The sequence below is a fragment of the Canis lupus genome, chromosome 10, assembly GCF_048164855.1.
Source record: "Canis lupus baileyi chromosome 10, mCanLup2.hap1, whole genome shotgun sequence".
Taxonomy (NCBI): domain Eukaryota; kingdom Metazoa; phylum Chordata; class Mammalia; order Carnivora; family Canidae; genus Canis; species Canis lupus.
Window position 1 is genome coordinate 6,107,465 of NC_132847.1, and position 27,995 is coordinate 6,135,459.

A 27,995-nucleotide genomic window follows, 5' to 3' on the forward strand; every position below is an offset into this window, starting at 1 on the left:
AGGGACCCCTGGGGATCAATGCACAACTAATTTCCTCCTGCTTAGTGAACCCTGTGAACAATCTGAGGACTGGATTTTTTAAAACTTTGTTCCATAAAAAAAAAAAAAGTGCTCACATAGTAAGAGTGGCCAAGGAAGTATCAGTTCTGGTTTTTTTTTTTGTTTTTGTTTTGTTTTGTTTTTTCAGTTGCAACATTTTCCGGTTGAAAATTGCTTCATTATCTACAATGTCCTCTCTGCTTCACCTCTCTGGCTTCCTTGCTTTACTGAGAATCCTGAAACTCCTCATGCTTCTCAAGTGTACAACCTTGCTTGAAAATTCTTGCCAGACTGTGAAAGTACTGAAAATTCTCCATGGCTTGTCTAGTCTCTGAAAAATGCCTTCTTGTTGCTGTATCTCTAACAACCTTCATGCTGGTCATGTGCCCAAATCCCCCCTCCCCAGTCTGTCCAGAGGCGTTTGGGATGCTGCCAATTCCAGGAAAGACCTAGACCCAGGTTCCCCCAAGAATAAAGACCCTTCAATATAAACATCACACTGGACCCTGGGCTCTGTTTAGTTTTGTTTTATTAAGCATATATTTTTAGTTTGTATTTAAATTCCAGGATAGTTAACATACAGTACACTATTAGTTGCAGGTGTACAATATAGTGATTCAACACTTCTCTATGTCACCCGGTGCTTAACCCCCAACACCTGTATCACCCATCCTCCCACCCACCTCTCCTCTGAGGACCAGCCGTGTGTGCATAGGGTTCTGTTTTACAAACTTCTTGAGAACCACACTCAATTCCTTCTAAGCACGAAAATGCTGTTCTGTGGACAAGTCCAAAGCCAGTGCTTTCAGGACCATATTTTGGTCTCCTGCTTACTTGCCTAACCTCTGTGGGAGAAAAGGAAGAAGACAAGCAAGAATGATAGCATTTGTCATTGATGTTTGGGGATGAGAAGTGCTTTGTTCTAGAAGGCATGGGGTTAGAGCATCAGTGTAACAACACAGTATTAGGAAACGCCACTTGTTGGGGGGATGAATCTGTTGGGACTCCTTGAGTTCTAACTGAGAAAAATCCCAAGACCAGTAGGCTTCAGCAAAGGGATGTTCATTGCCTCAGGGAAATGCAGATGTCAAGGCTGGGTCTGACTGGATGTGTCATTCAGATCAGGTGCCATCAGGAATCAGACAATTTCTCTCTTGCTAACTATCCATCTACTTTCCTCTGGGTTGGGTTCCTTTTTGCTGTGCTCACATGTTGAACTCCCAGAGAATCCTGGCTTTCATTCAAGTAGACTAGAGAGCTTCTGTTCTTTTTAATAGCTCTACATTAGCCCTGGGACCAAGTCATCTTGGACTGAGTAAGCTGCTCTGTAGGAACAGCTCACGGGGTTTGAGAAAGGAAAGCAGCTGATGGGCCAGCTTTGGCCCACCCACCCTACTATGCCAAAGGAAAATTGTGATGTTCCCAGAAGAAGCAAAGGATGGAGGTCAGACAAGAATATGAAATACCTTCCACCAGGTTTGTGGGCAGTCTTGAGTAGCAAAGACACAGGCAAGGACCACTCAAACGTCAGCAGTTCCACGGACAGTCGTGTCAACAGCCCATGAACTAAAAGGCTTTAGTGACCACCCAGAAACAACTTTCAGAAGCAATCCACACTTAGGAGATGAATCCTTGCAAGTCCTAACCTCAAACAGCCCTCAATTCAGGGAAACGTAGAGACTCGCACAAGCACATATGTTTCACGGAGAACAGACTTGCACTGGGTCTTGAAGAATGGGTAGGATTTGGATGGAAAGCTGGGAAGGCAGAGAAGCAGGAACACACATAGAGGCAAGGAGTCTGGAATAGATGTAGGGACCACAGCCTCCAAACAGATGCAGAAACCACAGCCTCTAGAAGAGGCAACACATGGGCGATTCTAGAAAGGAATTTGAGCATCCAGATTAACTCTCCATTACTGAGGCTGACTTTCCCTTTATTTAAAAAAATGTCCTCTTTCTTTTCTGATGTGTCTCAGCACAAGCCAGAGCACAAGCCAGAAACCCATGCTTTCACTAAAATGTCAGGGCTTGCAGGGGGCAGGTGTGTGCTAACATAGAGTTAAGGCACGCTGTCACCAGGAGACACGCCAGATCAGTGGGATCCCTTGTAAGCCAAGATCAGAATCCATTGTCACCCAGGAGAGAGCAAGCGAGTGCCTGGGGGATTGAGGCACAGGACAGGTAGGAGGTGGGGAAGGAAGAGCTAAGGAAAAGGCTGAGAACAAAGGAGTCTGGGAAGGGCCGTAAAATGGAAAGCACACATAGTGATAAAACACAGGCTTGGAATCCAAAAACCTCAGTTTGATTACAAGGTCCAAATTTTTAGTTATAAGATGAGATGATGGATATCTTCATTTACGTGATTGTGGTAATCATGTTGTAATATATGTATTGAATCATCATGTTGTATACCATTAAAAAAAATCATGTTGCAGAACCTAAAAAAAAAAAAAAAATCGCAGTTTGAATCTCACACTTAGTAGCTGGGAGGCCAAACTCGATCTCTTTAAACTACAGGTTCCCCATCGAGAAAACAAGGATAATCAAACCTGTACTTTAAAGCAATTAGTATTAATAAAGATGAAGGAATTATCATTGTTCTGCCATTTCCTTGCTGTGGGTCCTTGGACAGGTTGACTTCTCTGAGCTACAATTTCCTTATCTGTAAAGTAGAAATGGTAGAAATGGATCCAGGATTAAATGAGATAATACATGTTCAAAATCAGCATGATGACTGGCAGCAGTGAGCACTTAGGGGGTGTAAGCAATGGTGGTGGTGATGCCAATGATATCAATCGTATCATGCAGGATGCTTGCAACTCTATGGGACAGAAAACCCAAACAGAAGTGACTGAAACAGTAAGAAAATATTATTCCCATGACAAGTCCTGAGGCCAAGAGGTTCCAGGTTGGGTGATTCATTGGCTCAAAAATGTCATCAAGGGTCTAAGCTCTTTCCTGCCTTCACTCTGAGTTTCTTGGTGTGTTGGCTCTTTCCCGCCTTGGGCTGTCCCCTCATGGGTGCAGGATGGCTGCCACCACTCCAGACATCACATCATCTCCTAACAAACTCCAAAGGCAGAGGAGATCACATCTTTCCTTTTTAAGGGAAAGGGAAATTTTTCTGGAAACCACCCTGTAGCAGCAACCTTTCTCTCATTACCTCATTACTCGAAACAGCATAGACACACTAAGGCCTAAACCTATCCCTGGCCTCATGAGAGGGGAATAGAATCATGGCTCTGTTAGCAAGGAAGAAGGTGAGTGCAGATGGCTGTAGAGACCACCCAACCAACATCAGTCACCTTGTTAATGATGAGGACAACGCTGGACACCAAGCACTGGGAGGGGAGAGAGAGAGGTAACCGGGGTGGAGGGGAAGAGGGTACGTTAGCTACGGAGTTCTCAAGAGAGGAGTCTTTGGAGTCACAAAGTTGGATCCCAGATTTTTGGCTCTGCCACTGTCTACCTGTTGAACCCGGCCATGATTTACCCTCCATGGCTTCTTCCCACAGCTGCTAAAAGCCAGCATCGAGGGATGCTTGAGAGGAACACTAAGCCATGTAGAGTATGTGCTCAATAAAAAATGAAGCTACCACTAGTACCTCCAGCCTGGTGACAAGCACAGAAGCCACGTCAGTTGCTAGGCCAATAATCACTGCAGCCCTTGAATGCAAATGTGTGTGTGTAGACTTTCTTCTCTGTGACTGCAAGAGCATGTTCAGAACAAGGGGGGGACATTAGGAGTGTGGTTGAACCAAACGGACCAGGATCTGCTTCCGTGGCAACATTTGGATGCTTCGTAATCCTGAGAAAGTTGCTGATCCACCTCATGCCTCAGTTTCCCCATCTGCAAAATGGAATGATAGCTCATTACATCACAAGATCAAGCAAGCCCACCCGAGTGCTGCCGTATAAACTGTCAGGAAAGATGGGCTACTGTTGGCAGATTTTCTCTTTTTGCCATAAAGACGCAGCTCTTCATTCTGTCTCTCACTCACTTGGCAAGTTGGCGCTACTTGAGCAGTGGTGAGAAACTTGGCTTTCAATCCTTGCTCCTTCTCTTAAAGCCACGTTGCTCTGAGCATCAGGTGTTTTTTTCAGCAATGTGATCAGCCCACCTATCTCTCCAGAGATGAGACACTCCAAATAAAAAGTTGTGAAGACTGACACTCCACCTACAATGTCATTTCGTTTATGCTTACTTGCCACAGTTCTGGTTTTTGTCTTGTTCTTTCTTATCACGCACACTTTTCTTTGACATCCTGCCTGAGACTTCTTCCTAGGCTAGGGTCACTACTTAGCATCATCCCCCAAATTTCTCTATTTTCCCTTCTACCCAAATCTTTATGCATCATTATCAGTAACCTTCTAAGTGTGCCTCAAACTTTTCATTATAAGACAGTGACAAATATAAATGTATTCTTTTAAAAGATTTATTTATTTGAGAGAGAGAGAGAGAGAGAGTGTGTGTGTGTGTGTGTGTGTGTGTGTGTGAACAGGGAGAGGGAGAGAATCCTCAAGCAGACTCCCTGCTGAGCACTGAGCCTGATGCTGGGCTCCATCCCAGGACCCTGAGATCATGACCTGAGCCAAAATCAAGAGTCAGCTGCTTAACCAATTGTGCCACCTGGGCACCCCATTAGTTATTTTAAATTTAATCTATTTTCCACAGCCCAAAGGTACTGGTACTGAATTAGAATGTGAAAAATGCCAACTACACACACAGTGCTTATTACAAATTCTAAATAAAATATGTGATTTTAGTAAATGCAAATATACCTTGGAGATATTGTAGGTTTAGTTCCAGACCAGCACAGTAAAGCAAATATTGCAATAAAGTGAGTCAAATAAACTTTGGGATCCCCAGTGCATAGAAAAGTTATGTTCTGCACTGTACTGTGGTCTATTCAGACTGTGGTCTATTCAGCGTGCACTAGCATTGTCCCTAAGGAAACAATGTACATAACTTAATTAAAAATACTTTATTGCTAAAAAATGCTAACCATCATCTGAGCTTTCAGGGAACTATAATCATTATGATTATAATGGAAAACTTTGGAATATTGCAAGAATTACCGAAATGTGACACAGACACAAAAATGGTGCCAATAGATTCGCTCAATGTCAGGTTGCTGCAAACCTTCAATTTGTAAAACCTGCAGTATCTGTGAAGTTTGATAAAGCAGAGCACAAGAGAATGAGGTGTGCCCATCTTTGCTGAGGTCCTACTGTGTGTTGCATCGGGCCACAGGATGCCTGAGACACAGTTCCTGCCCTCAGAGAGCTGACTCCAGTTTGGGAGGAAAGACCTGCTGCTAAGTAAACATTATACATATAAACACTTCTAAAATCAATATTCAAGTAGTGAAGGCCTTTTAGAAAGAATGGTGGCTTTTGAAAGCTCTGAAGTGAACATCACTGGAAAAAATAAAACATCAAAAGATGAATTTTCTTTAGCGGCCTTTAGCCACTACATTACATCACAAGATCAAGCAAGCCCACCCGAGTGCTGCTGTATAAACTGTCAGGAAAGATGGGCTACTGTTGGCAGATTTATTTTTATTTTATTTTATTTATTTATTTATTTATTTATATTTATATTTTATTTTTTAAAATATTTATTTATTTATTCATAAGAGACACAGAGAGAGAGGCAGAGACACAGGCAGAGGGAGAAGCAGGCTTCCTGCAGGGAGCCCAACGTGAGATTCAATCCTGGGACCCCAGGGTCAAGACCTCAGCTGAGGCAGACACTCAACCACTGAGCCACCCAGGCGCTCCACCTCTAACATTTTAAATGTCCAAGATTCTATCATTTTCCCCAAACAGATGGATCCTGAATGATGACACACTAAAGGTATGATTACTTATCAGTTTGATTTGTTCAGGTTTTTCTGATCCTCCCTGAGAATGAAGCCAAGGCTGAGTGTGAGTCAGAGGCTGAGGGCCACAGCCTCTCCTTTAGGTGTTTAACCCCATGAAATGGGATGCTAACTAGGGTGGTGCTTTCACTGAATGGAAGGGATGAAATTTCCTTTTAGATTTCTGTTTCAGAGAGCAGTCTTCAAGGCAAAGGGCAGAAACCAACTCTGCCTCTAGTAAAAGCACTGAGAAAGTTATTAGGGGCTCACGGAGTCTACAGAAGGCTGAGGACCAGGCTTGGAAAAAAGGCTGGAATCCAGGGTGTTCCAGAGGTCAAGGCACCAGGACCACTGCCAACTAGATCTTACATTCAGAGATGGAGGCAAGCCCACAGAGAGGGCCCAGGGCCTGTGCCCAGCCCTTCCTCTACACACCACCCTCTCTCCAAAACAGATGCTCTTGGCCACCCCTAGGACTTGGGAGCATAGACACCAGTGGCTTGATCTGCCCTCACAGGCTTGGGGCCCTTTGAGTAGGGTGCCCAGAGTATGGTCTAAAAAGGTTGATACAGGCTCTGGCTGGGCAGAGGTGAAGCCAGAGGGATCAAAGTAGAGCCTTCCAAAACTCAGGGAGCCCTGGTGCCCAGGTCTAGGGGAGATACCACTTACAGCAAAGGTCTATCCCTCTGCAAGACTCATCTGGCCACCTGGCACCACTGCTGGCATGTACTTCCACTCTAATCCAGCCACACCTCTCTCTCAAGAGGCCAGGCCCAGGTGACACCATCCAACGGTCAAGCCCAAGTCACCTGCCTTCCCCAAGGCTATTCCAGATGGTAGGAAGCCCCATCTGGACCCTGGGGCTTCCTCCCAAGGCCACACACACAGAAGTGGAAAGGAAATCTACAGAAGAAAATCTGGGTGCTGCAGGCAGAGATGATTGGTCAGATAGCCCTAAAGCAGCAAGCACTTCTGGCTACCTCTCAAGATGCTTGACTTTTCAACTCATGATAGCCATGCACTCTGTGCTTGATGGAAAATCATGACCATTACCAGTCCCATCCAAAAGAAAACAAGTCACTAGTCAATAGTACATTTTTGTTGGTACCCCAATCCATAATATCAGAGGACAAAAAGTTGCTTATTTAATCATGACTGGCATCACACTAGTTGACCTTCCTGCTTCTTTCCACATGTTCTCAAACTCCACCCCAAAAGTCTCCACTTTCTTGGAACTTAGGTAAATAAGCAAGAGTACTAAGAAAGCTATCATGGACTATCAGTTTAAAAATTCCTCAGGTTGGGGGGCACCTGGGTGGGTCAGATGGTTAAGTGTCTGCCTTCAGCTCAGGTAATGATCCCAGGGTCCTGGCATCGAGCCCTGCATCAGGCTGCCTGCTCAGTGGGGAGTGTGCTTCTCCCCCTGCCTCTCCTCCATGCTCATGTTCTCTCTCTCTCTCTCTCTCTCTCTCTCTCCTAAATAAATAAAGAAAATCTTAAATAAATAAATAACTCAGATGGGCAAGAAGGAGTAATCTATCGCTAGGACAGGATGGTGCTAGAACGGCACTCAAAGCAGACACTTCTACTGTGGCACCCTCCTGATGACAGTACCTGCCTGAGGACACCTGCCTGAGGCCCAAAGCAGGGAAGACAACAGCAGAAAGGCAACTCAGAGCATCAAAGAATCCTTTCAGACACCTTAAGTTTCTAGGTCTATTCCTCTATTTATTAAAAGAGGCATTACATGTGTAAAAAGATTATTTAATAAAACCTTTGCATTCACATGCACAAGGAGGGGAAGAAAACCATCCTTATAGAAACACAGAAACCTATGTGTGCTGACTTGTAGTAATGGCCAAGGCATAGTGTTACATGAAAAATGCAAGCTGTTGAACATTGTAATGGGTTTGGTGCTGAGTGCATAATGAACAGGAATTACATCCACAGCAGACCCTTGAACAACTTAGGGGTTGGGGCATTGGAGTCCCTCCTGGTTGAAAATCCACATATAACTTTTGACTCCCCCAAACTGAACTGTTAATAGTCTACAGTAGACCAGAAGCCTAATGATCATGTAAATAGTCAATTAACACATATGTTGTATATTCTATGTACTATACACTGTATTCTTAGGATAAAGTAGGCTAAAGAAAAGAGAATGTTATTAAGAAAATCATAAGGGGGATGCCTGGGTGGCTCAGCAGTTCGTCTGCCTTTGGCTCAGGGTGTGATCCCAGGGTCCTGGGATTGAGTCCCACATCGGGCTCCCCGCAGGGAGCCTGCTTCTCCCTCTGCCTATGTCTTTGCCTCTCTCTGTGCCTCTCATGAATAAATAAATAAAATATTTTTTTAAAAAAGAAAGAAAATCATAAAGAAGAGAAAATACATTTACACTGTTGAAGTGTATTTATTGAAATGAATATGTGTGCAAGTGGACCCTCAGAGTTTAAACCCAGGTTGTTCAAGGGTCATTATACATACACATTATACTATACTATACCTACTTGTATATGCTTAAAGTGTCTCGGATGGGTATACAAATAACCTAATGAAAGTGGTAGCAGGGACTTGTGTGTGTAGGGGGGGTGCTGAGAATGGAGGGGTGATTTAAGCAATTTGTCTGGTTCAGTTATTCCTGAAAGAAAGTGTTATGAGAACAAAAGAAACAAAAGCAGGGATGCACCGGCTTATGATATTACCCCATAGATCCACAAATGAATTAAACATGTGCATGTACTATTCAAATAGTTCAATAACTGAATAATAATTCAATAATACAGAGAATTTGAATACAATTCTATGGAAAATTGAAAAAGGTAAAAATAGAGAAATGGATTTCATAGTGAAGCAAATAGCAAAGGAACTTGCAGTGCTGAGGGGTTAACAAAGATGATTTGACCCCTTTCAGAGAACACAATCCTTTTACTCCAGCCTCCCAGGAGCGAATCTGTGTGCAAATGGGATATTTTTATTTATTATTATTAGTTTTTAAAGTCGACTCCATGCCTAACATGGAGCCCACTGCAGGGTGTAAACTCACAATCCTGACACTGACATCAAGACCTGAGCTGGAAAAAAAACAAAACAAAAAAAAAAAAACAAAAACAAAAAAAGACCTGAGCTGAGATCATTAGTTGGATGCTTAACTGACTGAGCCACCAGGTGCCCCAAATGGGACTTTTTAAAAGAAAGAAATCATTGAAAAATCCCAAATGGCTTGATTGATGAATGGTTGATTGAGACCTGGAATTTGCTTCAAGAATTTTGTTTCCTTTCTTTCTCTTGCTTTCTACAGACTCTTTCTGTAGTAGAAACATAAGAGCCAGAATTATTTTCTAACAAAGAAACAATTAAACAAGGGCCAAGGAGATTCCAAGAAGCCAAGAGGCATGAGAAAGATAAAGCACACAAATACTTTAGGCGACTTCTTGAAAATTTCTGAAACATGCTCAGAAATGTAGAATTGCAGATTTGTTAGAAAGAAAGGAAATGTGGGAGAAAGGCAAAGGTGAACAAAGACCCTCATGAAAGAGAAACCAAAGTCTACATTCTTCCCAAAAGGGAAAGAGACTAGGAATTCAAATAATTGTTTGATTTTTTTTTTTAAGATTTTATTTATTTACTTGAGAGAAAGAGTGAGAAAGAGCTCAGAGGGAGAGGGAGAAGCAGGTTCCCCACTGAGCAGGAAGCCCAATGTGAGGCTCAATCTCAGGACCCTGAGATCATGACCCCAGCAGAAGGCAGATGTTTAACTGAGTAAGCCACCCAGGCTCCCCTGATTTTCTTTTTAAGCAGGCTTCTCACCAGCATGTAGCCCAATGTGGGGCTTGGACTCGTGACCCTGAGATCAGGACTCGAGCTGAAATCAAGAATTGGACACTCAGTCAACTGAGCCACCCAGGTGCACTTCAAATTGTTCTATTATTTAAATACTCTCCGTAATTGCAAAATAAAGAGTTGCAGGGATGTTGTCGACCTTCCAAATATGTTTAAGCAAATATATTTTTAATTTGGAAAAAGACAAGAGATATCAGTTAATTTGGAAAGAGACAAGAGATATCAGTTATTTGAAAAAACACAGGAGTCCTTCAGCACTGCCTGTAAAAATGTTTTAAAAGATTTGCTCTCATCTGCTAAAAATGGAATTTAAGGAATGAAAGGACCCTTGGGTGCTTTGCTTCAGAAGAAGTCATAAGTCAAGGAGGTCAAGAATGCTTCTAGAACACCACAATGGTCACAGACGAGACCACCCTGACTTGATCTTGAAGCTTCCCCAGACTCCCTGATCACCTAACCATGATTTCTACCCCTTGTCATGGTCAACCAGAACCATGGGATTTTGAGTTCAGTGTTAGCACGTAGCCCTCTTCTCTCAAGGGAATATTATCTGATGCATCCACTCTTCTTCATTCCACTGGAGGAAAATGTGGGTATAGAGAAAAGTGGAAAACACAGATAAAGCCAGCTAGGAAGTAATGCACTCAAGAAGCAAGGGGAGGGAGGAGGTAACGTTCTTTGCCGACACTCCTGTGTGTGGGCACTTCCCAAACATCATCGTCTGATTTAATCCTTACAACCACTCAGGGAGATAGGTACTTTCCTCTCCCTTCTTTCCAAATGAGGAACAGGCATCAGGAGATTAAGGACTTGCCCCAAGCCACTCAGCTCCAGCAAGTGGCTCTGTGGGGATAGGGGGAGGGGGTGCCAAGCAGTGATGATGGGGGGGAGAGGGTTGCAGCTCAAACTCTCCCACTGTCTCCTAACCTCACTTCTATTGGGGCCAACCTAATTTCACACTTGGCCTGAATTCCCTTGTGCCCAAGTTAATTTGTAAGATTGCCCTACTTTTTTTTTTTTAGACAGTGACTCTATTTGAAGGCTCTTCGTCACAAGGGCACAAACATCTTTTCTAAGTGAGTACTGTTTCTACTATTTATGGAAGACTGGAATAAGCAGGAGGGCAGTCTCTGACTCACCCTCTGTGGCTCCATCTATGAAAACAGACCCCGGAGATTCCAAAGAAGAGTGATGGTGAAAGGCATGGCTCAGGCACTACCCTCCAGTTGGCTGCAAACATGTGATCCTGGCTTCTGACTGACCCAGAAATAAGGCTTCTACAAGTGAAATCTGTTGAGACCCTCATCAAAAAATATCTCTGCCTCTCCTCTCTCACAAAGTGCCTTTGGAGCCTCAGTAGATCTCGGCTCAAATATTCCAGAACACCTCCTCCCATTGGCAAAGGAGGACTGAAGCTGTCTAATTTTAGGGTCTAACAGTTGGCATGCAATTAAAACTGTATTTATTATGGGCTTCAGAGGAGAATAATTTATTTATGGGTAAATTAGGATCATTGCAATACAAACATGCTCCCACGGATCAGGAATTCGCTATGCTCAAGCAGGGACTGTGAGAACTCTGCCATTTTTACAATATGGGGCTTACTGTCACAGAGCAGAAGATCCGACACTTCTAGTCTACTTTCAGTATCAGTCCTGAATGCTAAAGCGGGGTTCCAGTCAAGACTATTTTTTAGCATTGCTAAGGATTTGAAGTAATTCATCAGAGGAAACTATAAACAAGAAAATCTCTTCCTCTTCCTGAAACAAAAAAAAATTACGTTAGTTTTAATAGTTCAGAAAAGCAAATTGAGAGCATTTTGGGTTTGATTTGCTTTAAAAATTTTTGCTGACCAGAAATAGGTGAGTCTAATTATGCTGGCTCTTTTGATGATGCTGATTTGCTAAAATAGAGAAAATCATGCTTTATTATTTAAACAATGAGAAATCAAAGAAAAAAATTGATCACACTAAGCTACACTTCCACTGTCCTCCTGAGAACAAGGTTTCTGCATTATTCCTCTCTGTCAATTCAGTATTGCCTTCAATGTCCTGTCTCAGAGTCTTCCAACCTAGAGTATGTCCTCACCTCCACCACTGCCATTTTACAAAAAGGTATAAAGCATAAAAATACACACAAGCATGAGTCCCTTCCAACTCAAAAACTGTATCACACTGTTCTATGTGGCGTAGGGCAGTTTGTTTTTAACTTGTTTTTAAGTTCTGATGTAGAAAAAAGTCTAAACCCTAAAGCTAGGATGTAGTTGTATAGCCTTCCACTATATCGTCTACTTCCTCAGGTTGAAGACAGATTGGTAACCCGGGACTATATATATACCCTTGGGGTTATGTATTTCACCTCCTTCTTTTAGAGAGAGAGAGAGCGAGCAGGTGGGGAGGGGCAGTGGGAGAGGGAGAGAGAGAATGCCAAGCAGGTGCCATGCCCAGTTTGATTTCACCACCCAAAGATCATGACTTGAACCGAAACCAAGAGTCGGACGCTTAAGTGACTGAGCTACCTAGGGAACACTCTGTGTCTTCTTTTCCTGCCCACTCACTACTACATGGTAGCCCGGGCATGAATACTTACATATGATTTGCAACTAGTCCCTGTATGATCAAACCCATTCAGCATGAAGAGAAATGCAGAGCTGATCATCACTCCCAACTGCCTGTCCTAAATGAGTACACAGAAGACACCCTCCCCACTTGGGTCAGTCTTCATCACAGAGCATGTTTTGTTTTGTTTTGTTTTGTTTTGTTTTCATGGAAACATTCATTACTATAGGAAATGATCTTGCTCATTTGATAACTTGTTTGTTGCTGGTCTCTTTTTATTCCAACATGCTTTTCATGACATTAGGAAACCTCTCTTTTTTAATTCATTGCTGTGTTCCAAACACCTAAAAGAGAGACTGGTGCGTGATAGAGATTCAGCAAACATCTGCCAAAGGAATGAATGCCCTAATGATTTTGGAAAGGACGAACAATGAGTCTGTGAGTCCCTAAAGATAGTACTCAAGAACTCTAGAATCCTCTAGATGATAGGTCATTTAGAGTTGGCAAAGTTTTGTAAAAAGACCAGATAGCAAATATTTTAGGGTTGGTGGGCCACATGGTCTCTGCCATGACTACTCAAGTCTGCCATGGTAGCGTGAAAGCTCCATAGACATTCTGTCATGAAAGGGCATGTGTTCCAATGAAGTGGTATGAATAAAAATGGTCAACGGTGTAATTCAAAAAGGTATCTGTACCCCTACGTTTAGTGCAGCATTATTTATAGTAGCCAAGATGGGAAGCAACCTAAGTGCTCACAGACAGATCAATGGATAAAGAAGATGTGATATATGTGCACATATAGTATATAAGATGTGATATATGTAAACATACAGTATGTAGTATATATATACTATGCTGCAGTGCATATAAATACATATATATATATACACACCTCATATATACACCATATGGTGTGTGTGTATACATACACACACCCACTAGAATATTACTCAGCCATAAAAAAGAATGAAATCTTGTCATTTGCAACATGGATAGATCTAGAGGGTATTGTGCTAAGCAAAAAATATTCAGACTGAGAAAGATATACACCATATGATTTCACTTATACATAAAATCTAAAGGACAAAACCAGTGAAAAACAGACTCCTAATACAGAGAATAAACTGGTGGTTTCCAGAGGGAGGTGGGTGAGGGGATGCACAAGATAAATGAAGGGGACGAAGAGGTACACACTTCCAGTCACAAAATAAATAAGTCATAAATAAATTAATTAATTTTAAGTTTAAAAATTTGTATATGTGTGTGTATAAATTTTTTAAGTAGGCTCTACACCCAGCAAGGACCCCAACATGGGGCCCAAACTCATACCCCTGAGATCAAGACCTCAGCTGAGATCAAGAATCAGAAGCTTAAACTAGTACAGCACCCAGCCGCCTACCTTTGTTTTTTGTCTTTTTTTTTTTTTTTTAGTATCTGCCCTTCCTTTTTTTTTTTTTTATCATCAGAACATTTCTTCAAATAAATCATGGTGATACTAAATTGATTTCGTAGTGTTAATACCCTTTTTTGGAACAACAAAAGCAGGCATGCCAAGGTATGCTTCGGACATTTTTCCTCTCCCAGAAATCCCAACAGCTGAGAAGTGCCACGATGCTCTCCCATTCATCCATCGCCTTCCACAGCCAGGGCCTCATTTACAGTCAAGAGAGCCCTTTCTCTTTGGAAGAAGAGGACTTCAGAAGTTGACAGAATCACAGAGATACTGAGAACGAAAGCACCAGGACAAAGCCGTCCCTCCCCACATGAGCGTCCTGGGAGAACACAGACTCCCCACCTGTCTGCTGCACCTCGCCTGCCTTAGCAGGGACTGAATGCCAGAAACAACCTTGTGGGCCCCATAGAACATGCTTCTAGTGCCCTGCATGTCAAAAGAACTGTCCCCTCCCACTCTGGTGCCAAGGCACCGCCTTACTCCATCTCATGCTCCCCTGAGCCTTGCAGAGCCCCCTGGGGTTAGCAGAAGCAAGGTTGCCCACAGAAATGAGTGTTTAGCCCTTCAGCCACTTTAAACAGCAAATTAAGACAGGAGGGGATTATGGAACGAGTGCTGAGGAAGCCAGGAAGCCAGCTAATAGCATCTTCCCTGACAATCCTGAGCTCCAGAGCTCTTTACCTTTCTCTATACACTGGTCCAGACTACTCCAGAGGACAAGGGAGCTCGGGCCTGAGGGTCTGTAGCATAATGACATTTTTTTGGAAGAGAAGTCGCCTCTTGCAAGGTTGCCAGAGGGTTAACATCACAGTGACACATTCAGTCTGTTGGTGAAAGCCACACACGTAGACAAGTGGAGAACTGGGATATAATTATCCAGATAATTCAGAAATCGAAACAACTTTGCCCAAACACTAAGGCAAAAGGTGAGAAACAAAGACCCTCACAATTCAAATGATTGCTTCAGTTATTTTTTTGCACTTGCAGACATGTCTTTAAGCCCTAGAGTTGAGTAGGGTGGGGCTGGGAGTTGCTTCTAAGCACACACTGGCTTCTACATGCAGCTCTCAGACCCGAGCAGTAATGTCAATGAAGCAACTTACCCCGGGTACAGAGAGAGGATTCTATTTAAACAAAACAAACCAAAGCATCACATTAGCTTCCTTTTATCTGTCAGTAGATCACTACGGGGCACCTGGGTAGCTCAGTTGGTTAAGCATCAGATTCTTGATTTCAGCTCAGGTCATGATCTCAGGGTTGTGAGATCAAGCCCTGTGTCGGCTCCATGCTGGAGGTGGAGGCTGCTTAAGTTTCTCTCTCTCTGCCCCATCTCTTCTCTCACTCTCTCTTAAAAAAAAAAAAAAAATCATTGCTTTGAGGTAAGAGCCGGAAACCGCACACTTATACAAGGAAAGTTTGACTTAAATAAAAGTTGTTTGATGGGCTACTTCCAGTAATCCAAGACCTAAGTAAACACTCCAAAATGTCAATAGTGGTTATGTCTGGATAGTGGAATGGCAATGGCATTCATTCTTTCCAAATTTTCAGAATTACGCATATACTATGTATTTAATCCTTTTTAATTCTTTATAGATTTATTTTAGAGATAGAGAGAGATCACAAGTGAGGAGAGGAGCAGTGTAAGAGAATCTTCAAGCAGACTCCCCACTGAGTGCAGAGCCCCACACAGGGCTCGATCTCATGACCCAGGAGATTATGACCTGAGCCAAAACCAAGAGTCGGATGCTTAACTGACTGAACCACCCCGGGGCCCCTGTATTTAATCCTTTTTAAAACCAGAACAATTTACTCTCAAATGGCATATCAGTATATAGGTATTTCTCCTTAATGCATTTTAAGTTTCTACCTCTTCAGTAAATATTTAGATTATCTCTAGCTAGGTTACAACGTAATCACATTAATCACTCACTTAATACTAACTAAATGGAGTGCATATGTACTGACCTAGATGTAGGCTGACCACCCCCCACACACACCAAAAAAAGGAGGCGTGTTTACAGTTGGGTTCAGACGCACACAGACAGGGCTGGCAGCCTTTGGGCTCTGCGAGAAGCCAGCTTGTGGGGTCAGAGAAGCCTCCGAGAGCAGATTCACCATCTAGAAGCAGCCTGGCCGACTTGGCAATAAGGCTTGAGCATCAGGAGATAAAGTGGTTGCAGAGAAACAACACTTGAATCCCTCCCAAACTTACGACTTGGGTGGTATATCTATGCTGTGAGGAGGAAAAGCCTTTTATTTTGGGACTGACAAAGCTCTCCCTTGAGCCCTGCAAGGTTCCAGAACTTTTGGGGTGGGGGTGGCGTGTGGCAAAGTTAGCATTCTTCTCACCTGCTAGGGGAGACTGAGAGTTAGGCTTAGTGGGGAAGACTTTTGTTCAATAGAAGGATAAATTTTTTTGTAATAAATAGAGAATAATATTTATAGAACTGTTTAATCTTACAAAGTAGTGAGCTCCCTAGCACTGGGAGAAAAGACTGAAGGATCAACACTGAATGCAAAGCAGCCGGGTTAGCCTCTGAGGTCCCTTCTGGGGTCCTATGCCTCAAGCTAAAACGTGGGCTGGAATGTGCTGGGATGTGCCATTTTTGTTTGCCATGTCTGTTCAGCTCTCATGCATATGCATGAGAAACTGTTAAGAGCATGCCAAGAAGCTGACTTTCCTACCCCACTGTATTGCTGTGCTGGTTAATTCCATGTCAACTTGACTAGGCTATGGGATGCCCAGATATTTGGTCAAATGTTACTCTAGGTGTTTCTGTGAGGGTGCTGTGGATGAAATTAACACTTAAGGCAGTAGACTCTAACATTTGATTAAATTAAAATTTTAATCAGTAAAGCAGATTTCTCCCTCTATAATGTGGGTGGGCCTCATCCAATCAGTTGAAGGCCTGACTAGAACAAAGAGACTGACCCTCCTCACAGGTGAAAGAGAACTTTCCAGCAGACTGCCTTTGGACCTCATTTGCACCAGCTCTCCTAGATCTTCCACCTGCTGGGCCCCACTGCAGCTTTGGACTTGCCACCCTCTGTAACTGCAAGAGCCAATTCCTTATAAACCTCATTCTCTCTCTCTCTCTCTCTCTATATATATATATATGCAAATGTTACCAGTTTTGTTTCTCCAGAGATGAATACAACTTGCCTTATCAGTCTCCTGTGCTGACCGAGTCTCCGCTTTCCCATCTCTAAGTGTTGGAAGCATTCCAAAGCTCAGTCCTCAGTCATCTTTCCTATGTGCCTCTCTCTGCAGGGGAGACCAGTCAGGCTGTGGCTCTAAATACCATCCCCTATAAACTGTTGGCTTTAGAGCCGGCTCCAACCTCCCTGTGGACATGTAGACCGGACCACACTTCCGATTTCTTCTTGGATGTCCAAAAAAAATCTCAAATTTAACATATCTGAAACAGAACTCTGCCCTCCACTACCCCTTTCTTCCTTCACTCCTCCATCATCATTAATGGCACCATCCTTCGCCCAGCTGCCCAGGCTCAAAACCTAGAAGGCGTCCTTGATTCTTTCTTTTTCCTTCATATCCAACCTTTAGCAAGACGTAGGAGCTATTCCAAAACAGAGGCCACATCTGTCCACTACCCATCGTCTTCACTACAAGACTTTGCTTCTGCCCTTGGTTCCCTCTCTTTCTTTTTTTCTTTTTTTTTTTCCCCTCTTTCTTCTCCTTACAGTCGTAGTGGTATTTTTAAACAATGAACCTGATCACATGACCTCTGTACTCAGCACCCTCCCATGGTTTCCTGTTTTGCTCAAAATGAAATCCAAATTCCTTCCCAGGGCCTCAAACGGTGCCTCTGCTTCTCCCCCTGACTCCACATCTTATGGCCCTCCCGCCCTGGCCTTCCTGCTCTTCCTGGAACACTCAAGCTAGATCTTACCTCAAGGCCTTTACACGTGCCATATCCTTGTCTGAAATACTCTGTCCCCAAACCTTCATGCTGGTTTTCTCCTTCACAGCATTTCTGTCTCAGCTTCCATGTCACCTCCTTGGAGGTCCTCCCTAACCAAGGGTCTATCTCCTTTTCTTCCCTAACTCCCACCCCCAACTCTGCTTTCATTTCTTTACAGTACCTATATTTGGTTGGAACTAGGTTGACCTCCAGGAGGAATCCCTACTGCTCACTTCCTTGATCTGGATCTGGGGCTCCACCTGTAGAGGAGACCAGGCCTCCAGACTACCCAAGACTTACCCAGTGAGTGCCACAGGAAACGGCCACCTCATAACCCTCCCAGATCTCAACAGGAAGGACAAGGAGCCACAGGTCTCCAGAAGGTACATAGAAGTTGGGATCTGGGCCTGACCAAGGCGTGCTTGCTGCACGGGGGAAAGGAGTGTAAGCACAGTGCTCCCATCTTAGGGCAGGCTGGCCCGGGGGTGAGCGGGAGGCCTGACAGGGATGATCCACCAACTCTATCATCAGAAACAATTTTTCCTTGGGAGTAAGGGATGGAGAGAAGGCCTGCTAGTGGAAGATCCTTCATGGACACCCGAGGCCTGGGGAGGAGGGATCCCTCAATGAAAGTAATAAAAATATTATTGGAGGTAATGGGCTGAAAAGCAAGTAAGTTGACTGGTTTGTCTACCAAACAGGACTCAGTGCTGAAAGAGATGTAGGCTCGGTGGTGGCATTCAACACCATAATTTTTTCATACGGAGCATTGCTCACTCTTCACTGGTGCCTTACCGATGGCAGATGAAAGCTCATACCTGCCTTCCTCTCACCCTCAACACCTCTTTTACAGGAATTTGGTTACATAAGTTAATTATCTTCCTACTTCTCCTGTCTTCTCATGTCATTTGCAAACTAACTTGCTTTTCTCTCTAGTGGCTTTATTATCCTTCTGTATCTCTGTGAATATCTTGCTTAAATTGTAGGTTCTGATTTCAACCAAGGAAGCAACATGGAAGCAACAGACTTGCCATGCCGAATGGTACCATGTTGGAGGTGCTAGAGAAAAAAAAAAGGGAAAAAGAAGAAAACAGAACACCTTCTTCTCCCATCCTCCCAAATGCACCCTCATCATTTTCCACGTGTTGAATGCCAGGCTAGGCCCCACTCAGTGACTCTGCCAACATGATCACCCTGGCCCTGGTTTGATCTGGACTTGCAGCATTTCTCCTAACAGCAACTCACAGGTTAAAGAGTAGCATGTTGGGACACCTGGGTGGCTCAGCGACTTAGCACCTGCCTTTGGCCCAGGGCAGGGTCCTGGAGACCCAGGATCAAGTCCCACGTCCGGCTCCCTGCATGGAGCCTGCTTCTCCCTCTGCCTGTGTCTCTGCCTCTCTCTCTCTCTTTCTCTCTCTGTGTGTGTGTGTGTGTGTGTCTCTGATGAATAAATGAATAAAATCTTTTAAAAAGTAGCATTTTAATGAATTGTGAACATGTTTCAAGACAGAAAGGGCAACATAGACTGAATATGGGTCTTCAAAAAATGCACAAGACAGGTAGTTGTTGGTTTATTTTTTACAATTTTTATTTATGTATTCATAAGAGACACACAGAGAGAGGCAGAGACATAGGCAGAGGGAGAAGCAGGCTCCCTGTAGGGAGCCTGATGTGGGACTTGATCTCAGGACCCCGGGATCATGCCCTGAGCCAAAGGCAGACACTCAACTCCTGAGCCACCCAGGTTCCCTAGGTAGTTGTTGTTTTAAAGCTGATACCAAAAAAAAAAAAAAAAAAATTGTGTAGGAAAGAGAGCAGCATCACCTTGAATGGGTATCTGTATCACATCGAGTGTCCATCTGAGAAAGTCATGGGAACGGATGTGCCATCTCAAGCCATTTCTAAATACACAAAATCTCCGCACAATCACCATCTGAAGTCTTGGCTCTGAGTAGTTAAAGAACATGAGAGCTCTTCTATCTTTCTTTTGCTAAATAGTCAAGCTGGAGTTTTACTAAAACCAGGATTTGCTAATAAAAAGATAATTTAACTGTTTCAGCTAGGATTCCTCCATCATAAGCCTAGGTAACTAACACCAACCAGCTTAGCAGGAAAAGGGATTTATTGTGAGGATATGGTAGCTGATGCAAGGACAAGCTGAAGCACTAGGTCTCAACAGGGACGGGAACTGGGCTACGCTGGGGATCTAAGTAATCAAAATCACTAGGGAGTCTCTTCAAGATGCCATTGAGTTCAAGGAGTTCCAGGCATTTTTCCTTTGTATTCAATCCACAGAGACAGCGAATCTGATTGCCCTACTTTAGTCAATGTAAGCAGAACGGTCCCACGAGGGGCGGAACCAGTGAGACAAGCACGGTGGTGCTAGAGGGTGGGGATAAGGGAGGGATGGGGGACGGGTGACCAAAGTCCATTCTAGTGCACCAAGCAACTTACTCACGGAAGATGTTTCAACTCAATCAGGTACTTTCAAGTATTAATTCAATGTCAGTGACTAATTTCATACATTAAGAAAAGCCTCTTTGGCTATGCATTGGCTCAGCAATGAGGAACAGCTGCTCTGCACGGGGACTGTCTTGAATTTGCCCCGGAGGGAATAGGCTAGGTGCCCCTTTCTTATTACCTGGAAAATTCTCTTCATCTGCTTTTCATGGTGGGCGCGCCACATACTTCTTTTGTGTTTCTCTTTCTCTGTTATATGATTCAGTGTACCTAATCCATGCACTCCTTAAAGAGCCATAAGTTGAATATCGTTACTTTTTCCCCCCATTTGCACTTTTGTTATTTTAGGGAGAAAAATGTACTCTACACATGGATGGTTAGACTGCCTTAATATTCCTTCTCATCACTCTCTCAATAGGCCAACTTTATTTAGCTAACTAGCTATCCTCTATCTATCTATCTATCTAGCAGGCCCCAACATGGGGCTTGAACCCATGATTCTGAGATCAAGATTTGAGCTGAGATCAAGAGTCCAAGGCTCAATTGACTGAGCCACCTAGGTGTTCTGGCCAACACATTTTTTAAAATTTTTTTAATTATTTATTTATTTATTCATAAGACACACACACAGAGAAAGAGAGAGAGAGACAGAGACACAGGCAGAGGGAGAAGCAGGCTCCACACAGGGAGCCTGATGTGGGACTCAATCCCAGGTCTCCAGGATCACCCCCTGGGCTGAAGGCGGTGCTAAACCGCTGAGCTGCCCTGGCCAACATTTTTTAAATTGGCTTTTTCAGGGGCATTTGGGTGGCTCCTCGGTTAAGAGTATGCCTCTGGCTCAGGTCATGATCTCAGGGTCCTGGGATCAAGCCTTGTGTCGAGCTCACTGCTCAGGCAAGGAGCCTGCTTCTCCCTCTCCCTCTGCCCCTGCTCCTGCTTGCTAGCTCTCTCTCTCTTTCAAATAAATAAATAAAATCTTTAAAATAAGTAAATAAAACAAATTGGCTTTTTCATTGTGCACTTTATTTATTACTCTCTCCATGAATCAATAGCATTTGCAGTGCCCATTTACTTGTGCCTTTAGGTTTCTTTCTCCCTTTTCAAAGACTCTGACAGCTGAGGGGAGAGTTGCTCTCCCCCTTTTTGCAACAAGACTACAATGGTCACTTAAGAGGAAGCATTGGAAAGCTTCAATTTTTAAGGCCCTGTCGTCACTCCCTGGCACCCAGTGTCCAGCCAGCGGCTGCTGTTGTGTTTCCATGTGAGGGCCTGGACTGGGGAGGAATCATCTGCAGGGGTGGGTTTTGTTTCGTAACTGCCGAGGAAGTGACAAGTCGCCAAGCTCTATGTTTAGAGTCCCCGGGTGAGTTCTCTTCCCCACCCACTCATCCTCCAACCATCAGCAATTCTTTAGGGGCTCCCTGTGAATGTCCGCCTGCACCCTTCTCCTTCTATCTCTGTGACCAGGACCCTGGGCATGGCCACCGCCATCTCCCATCTGGACGGTAGTGACAGCCTCCTCTTTTGAGACCTGCCCGCTCGGCTCACCACCACCACTTCTCAGGGCAGCAGTGCAGTTATCTTTCACTAACACACAGCCTGTCAACAGGAGGTCAGGCCCCTCCAGTGGCCTCCCATCACACCCAGAATAAAATCCAAACTTTCCACCACCATGCCCAACCTGCCGGCCCAATGGCCACCAGTGCACCTGACAACCTCTTCCAGTCCTGGGTGGTGTCCTTGCCATTCCTTAAATAACCAAGCCAGAGCCCCCCTCAGGGCCTTGCTCTTCAGTCTCCCAAGGGCTGGACAGTTCTCCCCTTTCTCTCTCTCTCTCTCTCTCTCTCTGTCTCTCTCTCATCTCAGGGAAGATGGCCCATCCTCAGAGCAGCTATAGTGATCGCCCGCCCTGAACTGCCGGTCCTCCTCACTCTCTCTCTATGTGGCTCTTATTTTTGGGGCAATAATATATATATATAAATATCCATCTTCCACTGGGAGAGGAGAGCCAGGGGATCAGTAACATTGTGCACATTACTGCCGATCCCCCAGCACCTGGGATCCCCCCCACCCCCGATCACCTCAGATGCTCTCGGTGGAGACTTGGGGTAATCGGTTCTCTCACTTCTGACTATGATGGTTTTTCCTATGAGCTACTTCGGGGCCCCATCACCCTGAGAGAAAGGAGAGTTTCTTGGGCTCTGGAAGGAGAGAAGGGATGGCTGACAGCGTGGCGGTATAACAGGAACACCATTGGCAGTCACCCTGGAAGTCCCAGTGAGGTCGCAGTGTGTCCCACCAGGCGGCACTGTCCGTGAGGCTGTTAGTCATTCCCTGCTCTCCACACCTGAAAAGTCCTCAGCAGGAGTGCACCCTCGCTGGAGAGCACTTCGGAAGCCCCTGTTCTGTTCAGCAAAGGAAACCAGAAATCAAGGCCTCCTGAAATATCCAGGCCTGCATGGTGACATGATAGAATGTGCCCTGTCTCCTCAGCCCCTGGGGCCTAACACTGACCCCACTCCAGTCTCTAAAAACGGGGAGGCCACCAGGGGTAAGTACGATGCCAAGAACTGTGCATTTCAAGTCAGAAAATAGAGATTTGAAGTCGTGAGCACTGACATTTCACAGCCTGCTGACTCCAGCCAAGTTTTGGATGAACTTACACCCTTCTCTGCGCAGGGGAGATAATGGCACCTACTTCAGGGGTTATCCTGGGGAGTCGGCAAGAAAGATAGGGCTCTGGTGGACCCAGCCCACAGCCTGTGTCTTCCCATCCTTTAAACTCTGTACTCTTGTCTCTCTCAAAAGGATTTGGCATGCCCTGTATGCTTTTTCAAGCCTCTGTATACAGGCTTTCAAGGTTTGTTTTCTTCACCTCACATAATCAGATGAGTTAGGCCTAATCAGCCGGAGATGTGGTCTTCTTTGGATAGTAACAGCTTTAGATTTTGCAAACACTGCTTCTGCTGCATTAGAGTCTCAGCGCATCACTAAAATGACAAGCTGCTTTCCTCAGAATGTATCAGGAATTCTGTTTCTTAGCAACACCCCTCCCACAGGCAATAAAAGACGGAACATAATTCCCTTCGGGCATTGGGAGCCTGCTCAGAATACTGAAAATGTGGCCAGTTTCCCCCGTGGAGGCAGAATCAGAAATCAGTTCTCCGCCTTTGAAAGACAATGCAGTCAGGACCCTTCAAAGTAAAGCTTGCGAAAAGTTTAGCGCATTTCTCATCTCAGCACCTGCTGTTACGGGGCTTAGTTGTCAAGGTAGTACGGAATTTTAATGTATTAGCTCTAGCCTTGCTCTGCCTGATTCAAAATTAAGAAGGAAGCTTTTCTTTCTTTCTTTTTTTTTTTTAAGATTTCATTTATTTATTCATGAGAGACTCACAGAGGGAGGCAGAGACATAGGCAGAGGAAGAAGCAGGTTCCCTGTGGGGAGCCCAATGCAGGACTCGATCCCAGGACCCCAGGATCACGACCTAAGCCAAAGGCAGATGCTCAACCACTGAGCCACCCAGGTGCCCAAGAAGGAAGCTTTTCTAAATGCTCAGCTCTTTCCTGTTAACTACCTTCAAGTCCAACTTCCTGGAAAGTATAACAACTTACTAGCTGCCAATACCAGCTGCCCTCTTCAGTTTTATATTGTAGATTTCAGAAAATATTTTACATTTTTGGGTCAGGTATACAGTAAGCTCACTGGGCATGTCAAGTTCATTTAAAGGTTAAAATCCAAGCAGATCTAGTATTTAGCTTCTCACCTACTTTTCCACCAGACAATAATATTAGCTACTGCATTTATGAACAAATTACTATGTGCCAGGTGTGCTCCTGGGCACTTTAAGTGCTTTATTGATTCTTTGTAAAATCTTTGTGAGATAGGTATTATTAATTCTCATTAATTGTAGAACTGAGGCTTAGAAAAGTAAAGTAACCAGCTCAAGGTCACATTGCCAGTAAAAGAGACTAATGCACTTAAGTAATACATTAATCTTTACTCGACTATTTTACTCATAAGTTTCCTTTGTGATTTTTGTGTTATGCTCATTAATGCCTTTGATCTAGTTTGCTGAATCTGAGTGAATAAAACCACCTGTAATTTTACATTTCTAGAAAAGGCAGTGTTCAGTCATCACCTAAAGACACGTAAACACATGTATCATTAATACTAACCCCTTTAATGCTGCAATTGTATGCTACAGAGAGGATATATTGAATGAATCCAGGGCAGTAAACAACCAACCAAACAGGCAAAGAACTCCCAATGAGCTCTGACTTATTTTCTGAACAGATAAGTTTCTCAGCCACCAGAGCCAAACTATTTTTTCAGCTGTTTGATGATGGGGGTAATTTACTATGTCTTCTCTGTGTCTGTGCTTCTGTCATGCCCTGTGGGTAGCTAGGAGACTGGCAAAACAAATGTGGTCACAATTATTTCAAGTGTGTTCCCATCTGATGGATCTAATTTTTTCTTAGACACCTGACATTTGAATGGCTATCATATTCTGTGAGTAAAAACAGTCTTGTCATTATCATTTCATAAGCCATCCTTAACTTTAGCAGGAATACTCCAGCAAGTATGTTATCTGGTATGCTGTCGACACAATCTAACAAAGTGCATTTAGCTCTATACTAAATAGTGTCTTGGGAGGGATCTCTCTTTATCTCTCTCTATCTCTGCATATCTATTTAGATATATCTGTAGGTCTCTCTATATGTAAAACATATGTGTGTATATATATTTACATATATATATACATTATATGTAAATTCCAGTATTCTGGCACAAATGGAATAATGAAAGATCCATTAAATGCACATTTCTTTTAGCTACCTCAAGATATCAGTCCACTGTTAGTGGCGTATGACAGTCTCTTAAAGGGTCATGAGACACTAAATGCTTCACAAACATGTAAATAAGAATAAAAATAGAACTTGTACTTTGCACAAGAAAATAACCCATGAGTGAATGTTTCTAGTAAAGGAGAGAAAATGCGCTATATCAAATTTTCACCCTCTCTTTTACCCTGGACATTATAAGCAGGTTTACTTGAGCTGGGTCTACAGTCTGCGACAACAAAATGAAGACCTCTCTGTGGCTCAAAAAGTTCTTAGCCCCAGATCTGGGCCTCATTACGGGTTGTTCTAAGGAACTTTGTTTTTTCTATGGTGGCAGAGGAAAAACAATGTTTACATTCAGAAGTGAATCCCAAGGGCATTCCCAAGGTTATATTTATACAACTTTCAGCACAATTATAATTCTATGCCTTTCTGACCCACTAACAAAATATAACCGAACTCTGGAAAGAATATCAATATAAGAATGACCTTGATTCACCTCTAACTTATAAAACTTAAAACCCTCTAATAACTCTTGGACTTGTGACCCATCAGTTTGAAAAGGAGGCTGGCATCTTGCTGAGTGTGGACTGCTCTCGAATCACAAACACATGGAGATGGACGTAATACCTACATGGATGGGGTAGGAGTATCTCATGGCTGGGGACTCTGTACCCAGAAAAGGCAGCTCCTTGAGTCTCAGTTACACATGACATCAGGACCCCGAATGAGTAGTTCACAAGAAAACCTCAGCCTCCTCGTCCAGAAAGGCAGCTAGGAGCCTTTGTTGTCTGCCCATTACTCCGCATCAGGTGAAATAACTAAATGCTCTCACATGAAACTAGCCAGAAGCCCACACACTGGACATAGGATCCAAATTAATTTCACCCTCTTCCTGTAGGATGATCAAGCTGAAAATTTAATGTAAAATATGAATTCTAGAATCCTTGGAACCCTGATTGCTCTGTAGGGATATTCCCTGAACTCCTAGGTCTCAGTCCTGAAGAATGGCCACCCACTGAGGACAGCTATAAAAATAAAATTAAAGGTGCACCTGGGTGGCTCATTTGGTTAAGCATCAACTCTTGATTTCGGCTCAGGTCATGATCTCAGGGTCTTGAGATCGAGCCCCACATGAGGCTCCATGCCCAGCTTAAGATTCTCTCTCTTCCTCTCACCCTCCCCCGACCCGTGCTCTCTCTCTCTCTCTAAAATAAATAAATTTTAAATAAATAAATAAAATTACAACCTCCAGGAGGAGAGAAGGCTTATCAAGAGGGAGCACCATACACAGGAGGATTGGCAGCCCCTGAACTCGAGACAGCCTGCTGAAAAGGAATCATGAAGTAAGAATATTAGCACAGTGCTTGAGAGAAACTGAAAAAGGAACAAGGCTACTTGTACAAAAGAGAACTGCTGGAAATAAAAACAGAGGCGGTAGAAATTTCAAAACTAAATAGGCTGGACAGCAGGTGTAGGGAGAATTAGTGAAGACAGAGGAATGGTTCTGGAAGATGAGAGTCTAGGACAGAGACAGTGAAGAGTTAAGAAAACAGACAAAGAAGAAACCAGAAAAGTCTAACAGTGGGTCCAACTAGAGTCCCAGAAGGGAAGAATCCAGAGAATGAGGAAGAGTCAACACACAAAGATACAATGGGCGATAACTTTCCAGAACGGAAAAAAAGATGGGAATCCACAGATTGAAGAACCATACTGAGTCACAAGCAGGATAAAGAGATTAGTCGCAACCTAGTCACATCATAAAAGAAACTGCAAAATGCTGAAGATAGAAGATCTCAAAGTAAGTGGGAGAAGAAAAAAAAAACCCAAACTGATCACCCACAAGGGAACAAAGAATGACACAACTTCTCAGCAGCACTGGACACCAGAAGACAATGGAAGAGTAGCTTCAAAATGCTGAGGGGCAGCACTGTCCATAGAAAAGCTGTTAACATACATCTTTGAAGTGTCTTCTGTATGTTAGGAAGAATTTTCCTGGGGCACCTGGGTGACTCAGCAGTTGAGTGCCTTCGGCCAAGTCATGATCCCCAGGTCCTGGCATCAAGTTTAGCATCAGGCTCCCCACAGGGAGCCTGCTTCTCCCTCTGCCTTTGTCTCTGCCTCTCTCTGTGTCTCTCATGAATAAATAAATACAATCTTAAAAAAAAAAAAAAAGAATTTTTCCCCAAAGGAAGAAAAGTAGGCTGCAGGTAATGAACAGTGCTATTTGTGAAACTGGTAAATATAAGTCCCTTGGAGCACAAGTAAAATGAGAAAATGATTCACTCATATGGGAGAAGCGTTAAAATCCGGGGTGAGCCATCCTCTTAGGTGTGTAATGACCAGAAATTCAAGAGGTAAGAGAGAGGAGGGAAAACATCCCAAGGTCTGTGGAGCTCCATCAAGCCGGCATGCATGCTATATTCGTCTTCTGGGTCTACTCCAGTGGTTTACCATAAACTTGGCTTCAAATGACAGCAGTTGCAGCAGGCAAAGTCCAAAAGCCAAGTGTCAACAGGATCAGCTCCTTCGGAAGATCTGAGGAAGAATCTGTCTCCGCACCTCTCCCAACTACTGGTGGCTGCCACCAGCCCTTGGCTTTCTGTAACCTGTGGCTACAACCCTCTGATCTCTGCTCCCATCTTCACATGGCCTCCCTGCAGTGTGGTTCTGTCCTCACGTGGCCGTCTCCCTACTAGTCTCTTAAAAGGAAACACTCTTCATTGGATTTAGAGCCCATCCTAATCCAGGATGACCTCATCTTGAAATCCTTGCCCTATAAATATATCTGCAAGGACCCTATTCCAAATAAGGTCACATTCTGAGGTTCTGGGTGTACATATGTTTTGGGACTACAATTCAACCTGGTATACATGTTAAAAAATGTAAAAGTAGTCACTAACAACGTTTTTTTGTTTGTTTGTTTGTTTGTCTTAAGAATTCTAAACAAATGGAGAGAATAAGAAATAAAGAGAACAATCTCCCTGAAGGTAGGAAAGGAAGTAATATGGTAG

At 43.7% G+C, this 27,995-nt stretch overlaps 1 long non-coding RNA gene across 1 annotated transcript; it reads right to left on the bottom strand.

Moving 5' to 3' along the window:
* Positions 1–554: 554 nt before the first annotated feature.
* Positions 555–27,994, bottom strand: LOC140641171 (uncharacterized). The gene is made up of 2 exons (XR_012037678.1): positions 26,231–27,994; positions 555–3,891 (listed from the first exon to the last, which is right to left on the bottom strand). It is a non-coding gene; the product is annotated as an uncharacterized lncRNA (long non-coding RNA).
* Position 27,995: the final 1 nt, after the last annotated feature.